Raw genomic sequence first — 8,947 nt, 5'->3', positions numbered from 1 at the left:
ATTTTAAAATATTTATTCAGACACACTTTTGTGAGTCACAGCAACAAGTATTTATGCTACAGAAGATGCTCCATCACAACACAATACATGTGCTTTATGAAACTGACTAATTTGTGCTTTCCTGATTGGCCAAGGCAGTTCATAATCACTAAAAGTACTTATGGGCATAGCTAAGCTTCATTAAAAGACCCAGACCCATATCCTCAGTGCATCTCAAAGCCCTCTCAAAGAGCTCCTAACTTAACCTAAAATATCCTGGCAAGGACTCCCAGCCTCAGAGAGACCCAAGAGGTGTCTGAGAGCAACTCTGTGCAAGGAGTTGACAGAAAACGCCTATCTTGAGGAGGCGGAGTTGACTCCATTGCTAGGTATGATGTGGTCCTGTAAGAGCTGTGATTGGTTGTCACAGAAAGGGAAGGAGAAATAAAAATAAATGCACTTTGTGCTCCTACATATGGATGAAGAGTAGAATCAAACAATCATACAACCTGAACTGCATTAAGAAATGCATAATCGTGAAAATAATTAATGTCATGATGATTTTACTCAGCAAAATTAAATTGGAGCGATTGCCAGGCCGGTCACTAAACCTGTAAATTGTTGTGATGCAATACATTATGGGAGTTCTGGGTTTTGGGGTTTTAAATGTTGTTATTGTGGTTCATGTTAGTTCAACAGTGTTGTTAGTGTTATTGATTTATTGTGTTTTTGTTGTTCAATTGGTTTAGTGAGTTAAGTGTCAACATGTTGTCACAAGTCAAAAGGGTATCGTGTTTGATGCCGTCCCTGTGTTGTTTTATCTGAAAAATAAGAGCACCTCCTAGCGGCTGGATACCAAAAAGATGGAAGCTCTTGCTTGTCTTTCATTATTCTATGTAGTTCACCACAAAATGAATTGTTACACAGCTTTAAGATGTTTGAGCATATCTCATTCACATGCTGATTATCTTCATATTAAAAGTGTGTGTGGGAGCGTGAGTTTATTATTAAGTTCAAACAATTACAATTGTAATTGTGTTAAAAATACATGCATGACACAAGAAAGTGAACACACTTATTTCCATTGTGGTCCATTTAAAAATCAAATAACAAAAAATAGAAGTATTAATAAAATAAAATAAAATATCAATAATACTGACAATAATAATAAAAGTAATGCTTACATTAATGTGTGAATATGATAACAACAACCTAAACAATTTATAAATACATAAAGACAGTAAATTAACATAAAATAATTACGTAGATCAAGCTTGTAGTGTGTTACTGACTCACTGTCATTCTACATATGGAGAATATCTCACCTTCCTCTGCTTAAGACACTCTTAGGCTTCTAAAAAGTCCTCCACTCTACTCTTACCAGTTTGACACCTTAGGAGCTCTCTTAAGGCCTAAGGTGCTTTGTGGGCAACTTTCATCTTACCAAGGGAAAATTCTGAGAAATGTCTAAGAATTTGAGGAATTCTAAGATTTTTCTTAGAATAAAGTCACGAGGTTCTATTTTTAGCCTTAGACTGCTTCGTGGATACGGGCCCCAAATACAAAGGTGACCGCCAGCCACGAGCCCTAAGCTTCACTAAAAGACCCTGACTTTAGATAAGGTTGAGGCCACGGCCTACTCTGTTTAATAATAAAATGAATTTAAAAGGATAGAAAGCATAGTACCATACTATGGCAGTATGCTAGCAATACAAAAGGGAAAATAAGTGCATCTTAAGTTTGGACTTGAAAATCTCTGCAGAATCTGACTGGTTTATTGACGCAGGGAGATCATTCAACAAAGCAGATGCACGATAACAGAAAGGTCTGTGACCTGCAGATGTTTAATTCTCCCTCGGGTCACAAAGTAGTCCTGCACCTTGAGAATGCAGAGTCCGGGCCAGTACATAGGGTTTAAGTAGGTCAGCTAAGTAGGGAGGTGCTAATCCATGAATATTTTTATAGGTTAGTAACAGAACCTTAAAGTATGATCTTACAAGGATAGGAAGCCAGTGATGAGATGCCAAAATGGGTGTAATGTGATCAGACATATTGCTTTTTGTCAAATGTTTGGCAGCAGCAATTTGAACCAATTACAGACCCCTAATGCTGGACTGCGGTAAACCAGAAAATAGAACATTGCAGTAGTCCAATCTAGAAGGAACAAATGCATGAATTACGGTCTCAGCATGAGCCGTCGACAGGATGGGACATATCTTCACTATATTTCACAGGGAGAAGAAAGCAGCCCTTGTAATTATCTTGAATGTGGAGGTCAAAGCACAACATAGGATCAAAAATTACCCAAAGGTTCCTCACTTTGTCACTGTGATGTATGACACATGAGCCTAGGCTAAGCATTAGATGGTCAAATTGAAGTCTCACTGGACCAAGAACCGTCATGACAGTGTTGTCAGAGTTTAAAAGTAGGAAATTGCCAGACATCCAGCTTTTCCCTAATGCAAGGCAACCTTCTAAGGATTTTATGTCAGTGAGATTACCAGCAGTTATCGGCATGTATAACTGAGTATCATCAGCATCGTAATGAAAGGTAATCCCAAATGCTGCAATATTTGCCCATAGCGGGCTATATGATGGGAGAAAAGCAGGGGGCCTAACGCGGGCTCCTGTGCAACCCCAAATTTCATGTCACTAAGGTTAGAGCTGGTGTTATTGTACAAAAGACAGTGGAAGCGACTGGTCAGGTATGACATAAACTGTGCAAGGGCATTCCCAGTAATCCTAAAATGATTCTCCAGCCATTCGAGTAGAAAATGATGATCCACTGTATTAAACACAGCACAAAGATCTAACAGCACCAGAACCGTAGTGGTGTCCTAATCCATTGCAAGCAGAAGGTCATTCACCACTTTAGTGAGAGCTGTCTCTGTGGAATGATATTTTCTAAAGGCAGACTGCAGTGACTCAAAAAAATTATTCTCAGTAAGGTGATCCATGAGCAGCTGTGAAACCACCTTTTCCAGAAATTTACAGCAAAATGATAGATATCAAATCAAAAATCTGAGTTTAAAAACCTGGAAAAGGTTTTCCAGCACACTACACTGAAAAAAAATGCTACTTTGGATCAACTTAAAAAAATTGATGTAATTTGTTACACCTATGTTTTTTTAGTTTCTCACAATGTATATTTATGATTTTGTAAAGTGATTCCAGCAGATTTGAACTGCAAACCACGATTTTCCATTAGACCAATGTAAATTGTTGTGTGGGCCGCCGAAGAGGAGGTACTGCTGGCCCACCACCACAAGATGGCGCCCTGCTTGAAGTGCGGGCTTCAAGCACGAGAGGACGTCGGAGCGACCAGGAGTGACAGCTGTCACACATCATCCATACCAGCTGTCACTCATCCACTACTCATCACCACCACCATAAAGGCCGGACTGCAACTCCACCTCCCCGCCGAGAAATCAGCTACCATTCAGGTAATTTTCTCTGCTGACTCAAAACATTGAGTATTAATCTGAACTTCTTTGCAGCCGTTTTCCTGGTGTGTCCTTATCTGTGGGATTGGCGTTTGGTGTGATCAGGGACGGCTTCGCCTCACACCCCAAACCAGATAAGTGGTGAAACAAGAGCTGCACGAGTGTGTGATTGGAGGTGGAGGTGCTCCCTCCTAACTAAACACTGACTGTGGGATTACTGAGTGTGCAAACTCACACTCATCAGGACTGTCTCTGTTTTCTGCCAGCAGTACCGGGTCTGACTGCTGAAGACAGCGGCCACCTGGGGCGCAGGGCTTGGCGTCTCTGGTGTTCTTCAGCTCCGTTGGTGGTGGAAGCTGTGTGGGGATCCGGCTCTTCTCTCGCCAGGCGTCTTCTATCGTCGAGCCTGCCCACACGTCACCTGGTGTATGATTGACAGTCCACCATATTGTTATTGTCTGTACGTCGTTGTGCGATTCACAACATTAAATTCTTACTTTTGGCTTATCCATTGTCCGTTCATTAACGCCCCCTGTTGTGGGTCCGTGTCACGACACTTTCACAACAGGATTTCTCGGCCAGCGTCATGGATCCCTAGGGGCGTCAACCATCGCTTGAACAGCCAATGGAAGAGCAAGGTGCACAGGCGCCAGCAGGAGGCGTGTTGGGTGAGCTGCAGCACATCTTAACCACCTTTACCGCTCGGCTGGACTTAGTTACCGAGCAGAGCAGTGTTCTCGATCGTAGGATGGAGGCTCTCACCGCCCAGGTGGAAGCGCGTGCTCAGGGCGCTGCTGCAGCACCTCCTCCTGCTGACCGTGTGCCAGAAACAGACATTCCGCTGGTCGTTCAACGAACCCCCCCACCTTCCCCTGAAGCATACATAAGCCCTCCGGAGCCGTACGGTGGCTGTGTGGAGACGTGCACGGACTTCTTGAAGCAGTGCTCGCTCGTCTTTTCACAGCATCCCGTCATGTACGCGTCAGACGCTAGCCGGGTGGCTTACGTTATAAATCTGCTTCGAGGAGAGGCACGCGCCTGGGCTACGGCGCTCTGGGAGCAGAATTCACGGCTCCTAATGGTTTATACTGAGTTTGTGAGGGAGTTCCGACAGGTGTTCGACCACCCTCATAGAGGCGAGACCGCTTCAAGTGTGCTGCTGTCGATACGGCAGGGGCGTCGGAGCGCAGCGAAGTATGCAGTCGACTTCTGCATCGCGGCAGCGCGAGCCGGCTGGAATGCTGTTGCGCTCCGCGCCGCCTTTGTAAACGGACTGTCTCTGGTCCTTAAGGAGCACCTGGTGGCGAAGGACGAGCCGCGGGATTTAGATGGGCTTATCGACCTGGTTATACGGTTAGACAACCGATTAACAGAACACCGATGGGAGCGAGACGAGGGGCGTGGTCAGGCACAAGCTGTCCCTCTTCCTCCCGGGTCCGAAAGGGAGCCGACTTCCCCACGCTCCGCTGCCAGGGCTCTCCACGTGACGACAGCTCCCCCTGCTGACGTTGCTAGGGAAATGAGCAGGGCCAAAAAGCGATCAGATCAGAGACAAAGGAGGCTGATCCGTGGAGAGTGTTTTCTCTGCAGCTCTACCGAGCACACACAGAGAGAATGCCCCAAATGGTCAAAACAGCAGCACTCGTCCTTAGAGACTGGGCTAAGGGTGGGTCACAACACCCACGTGGGGAGACCCCGACGATCTGCATGTATCCCAGTCACGATCCTGAGTGGGGATCTAACCCTTCACGCCCCAGCACTGGTGGACACGGGGTCGGAGGGGAATCTGCTGGATAGCAGATGGGCAAAGGAGGTTGGGCTCCCTCTAGTGGCCTTACCATCACCATTGTCGGTGCGGGCACTAGATGGCACCCTTCTTCCACTAATCACACACCAGACACAGCCAGTGACATTGGTGGTGTCTGGGAATCACAGGGAAGAGATTGTGTTTTATGTAACAACTTATACCTCCCGAGTGATTTTGGGTTTTCCATGGGTGTTAAAACACAATCCCCGGATTGATTGGCCGTCTGGGTTTGTGGTTCAGTGGAGCGAAACCTGCCACCGGGAGTGTTTAGGATCCTCGGTTCCACCCGGTGTGACAGCTAAGGAGGAGGTTTTAGTCCCCCCAATCTGGCGGCGGTGCCAGCCGAGTACCACGACCTTGCTGACGTCTTCAGCAAGGATCTGGCACTCACGCTGCCCCCGCACCGTCCGTATGATTTGCCATTGATTTGATACTGGGCGCTGAGTACTCGTCCAGCAGGCTGTACAACCTCTCACGTCCGGAACGCGAATCAATGGAGACCTACATCCGGGACTCGTTAGCTGCCGGGTTGATCCGGAACTCCACCTCCCCGATGGGTGCTGGTTTCTTTTTTGTGGGTAAGAAGGACGGCGGACTCCGTCCATGCATTGATTAGCATGCATTGAGCTGAGTATTCCATTAACTTTAACTAGTAATGACTTCATGACTTTCTTTGCTAACAAAATTTTAACTATTAGAGAAAAAATTACTCATAACCATCTCAAAGACGTATCGTTATCTTTGGCTGCTTTCAGTGATGCCGGTATTTGGTTAGACTCTTTCTCTCCGATTGTTCTGTCTGAGTTATTTTCATTAGTTACTTCATCCAAACCATCAACATGTTTATTAGACCCCATTCCTACCAGGCTGCTCAAGGAAGCCCTACCATTATTTAATGCTTCGATCTTAAATATGATCAATCTATCTTTGTTAGTTGGCTATGTACCACAGGCTTTTAAGGTGGCAGTAATTAAACCATTACTTAAAAAGCCATCACTTGACCCAGCTATCTTAGCTAATTATAGGCCAATCTCCAACCTTCCTTTTCTCTCAAAAATTCTTGAAAGGGTAGTTGTAAAACAGCTAACTGATCATCTGCAGAGGAATGGTCTATTTGAAGAGTTTCAGTCAGGTTTTAGAATTCATCATAGTACAGAAACAGCATTAGTGAAGGTTACAAATGATCTTCTTATGGCCTCGGACAGTGGACTCATCTCTGTGCTTGTTCTGTTAGACCTCAGTGCTGCTTTTGATACTGTTGACCATAAAATTTTATTACAGAGATTAGAGCATGCCATAGGTATTAAAGGCACTGCGCTGCGGTGGTTTGAATCATATTTGTCTAATAGATTACAATTTGTTCATGTAAATGGGGAATCTTCTTCACAGACTAAAGTTAATTATGGAGTTCCACAAGGTTCTGTGCTAGGACCAATTTTATTCACTTTATACATGCTTCCCTTAGGCAGTATTATTAGACGGTATTGCTTAAATTTTCATTGTTACGCAGATGATACCCAGCTTTATCTATCCATGAAGCCAGAGGACACACACCAATTAGTTAAACTGCAGGATTGTCTTACAGACATAAAGACATGGATGACCTCTAATTTCCTGCTTTTAAACTCAGATAAAACTGAAGTTATTGTACTTGGCCCCACAAATCTTAGAAACATGGTGTCTAACCAGATCCTTACTCTGGATGGCATTACCCTGACCTCTAGTAATACTGTGAGAAATCTTGGAGTCATTTTTGATCAGGATATGTCATTCAAAGCGCATATTAAACAAATATGTAGGACTGCTTTTTTGCATTTACGCAATATCTCTAAAATCAGAAAGGTCTTGTCTCAGAGTGATGCTGAAAAACTAATTCATGCATTTATTTCCTCTAGGCTGGACTATTGTAATTCATTATTATCAGGTTGTCCTAAAAGTTCCCTAAAAAGCCTTCAGTTAATTCAAAATTCTGCAGCTAGAGTACTGATGGGGACTAGAAGGAGAGAGCATATCTCACCCATATTGGCCTCTCTTCATTGGCTTCCTGTTAATTCTAGAATAGAATTTAAAATTCTTCTTCTTACTTATAAGGTTTTGAATAATCAGGTCCCATCTTATCTTAGGGACCTCGTAGTACCATATCACCCCAATAGAGCGCTTCGCTCTCAGACTGCAGGCTTACTTGTAGTTCCTAGGGTTTGTAAGAGTAGAATGGGAGGCAGAGCCTTCAGCTTTCAGGCTCCTCTCCTGTGGAACCAGCTCCCAATTCAGATCAGGGAGACAGACACCCTCTCTACTTTTAAGATTAGGCTTAAAACTTTCCTTTTTGCTAAAGCTTATAGTTAGGGCAGGATCAGGTGACCCTGAACCATCCCTTAGTTATGCTGCTATAGACGTAGACTGCTGGGGGGTTCCCATGATGCACTGTTTCTTTCTCTTTTTGCTCTGTATGCACCACTCTGCATTTAATCATTAGTGATCGATCTCTGCTCCCCTCCACAGCATGTCTTTTTCCTGGTTCTCTCCCTCAGCCCCAACCAGTCCCAGCAGAAGACTGCCCCTCCCTGAGCCTGGTTCTGCTGGAGGTTTCTTCCTGTTAAAAGGGAGTTTTTCCTTCCCACTGTAGCCAAGTGCTTGCTCACAGGGGGTCGTTTTGACCGTTGGGGTTTTACATAATTATTGTATGGCCTTGCCTTACAATATAAAGCGCCTTGGGGCAACTGTTTGTTGTGATTTGGCGCTATATAAAAAAATTGATTGATTGATTGATTGATTACAGAGGGCTGAACAAGATCACGGTTCGCAACCGATACCCGTTACCTCTGTTGGATTCAGTGTTCACGCCCCTGCATGGAGCCCAAATTTTCATTAAATTGGATCTTAGGAATGCTTATCACCTGGTTCGGATCCGGGAGGGAGACGAGTGGAAGACGGCATTTAACACCCCGTTAGGTCACTTTGAGTACCTGGTCATGCCGTTCGGCCTCACCAATGCGCCCGCGACGTTCCAAGCGTTGGTTAATGACTTCTTGCGGGACTTCCTGCATCGGTTTGTCTTCGTATATCTAGAAGATATACTCATCTTTTCTCCGGATCCTGAGACCCATATCAAGCATGTACGTCAGGTCCTACAGCGGTTGTTGGAGAACCGGCTGTTTGTGAAGGGCGAGAAGTGTGAGTTCCACCGCACTTCTTTGTCTTTCCTGGGGTTCATAATCTCCTCCAACTCCGTCGCCCCTGATCCGGCCAAGGTTGCGGCGGTGAGAGATTGGCCCCAACCAACGAACCGTAGGAAACTACAACAGTTCCTCGGTTTTGCAAATTTCTACAGGAGGTTCATCAAGGGCTACAGTCAGGTAGTTAGCCCCCTGACAGCCCTGACCTCCACAAAAGTCCCCTTCACCTGGTCGGATCGGTGCGAAGCCGCGTTTAGGGAGTTGAAACGCCGGTTCTCGACTGCACCAGTTCTGGTGCAGCCCGATCCCAAGCGCCAGTTCGTAGTTGAAGTGGACACCTCTGACTCAGGGATAGGAGCCATGCTATCCCAGAGCGGGGAGTCCGACAAGGTTCTCCATCCATGTGCCTACTTTTCCCGCAGGTTGACCCCAGCTGAATGGAACTATGACGTCGGCAATCGGGAACTTCGTGTGGTGAAGGAGGCTCTTGAGGAGTGGAGACACCTGTTGGAGGGAGCATCGGTACCCTTTACGGTTTTCAC

The sequence above is a fragment of the Thalassophryne amazonica genome, chromosome 1 (assembly GCF_902500255.1).
Source record: "Thalassophryne amazonica chromosome 1, fThaAma1.1, whole genome shotgun sequence".
In the NCBI taxonomy this organism is placed as follows: domain Eukaryota; kingdom Metazoa; phylum Chordata; class Actinopteri; order Batrachoidiformes; family Batrachoididae; genus Thalassophryne; species Thalassophryne amazonica.
This window is presented reverse-complemented; position numbering follows the sequence as displayed.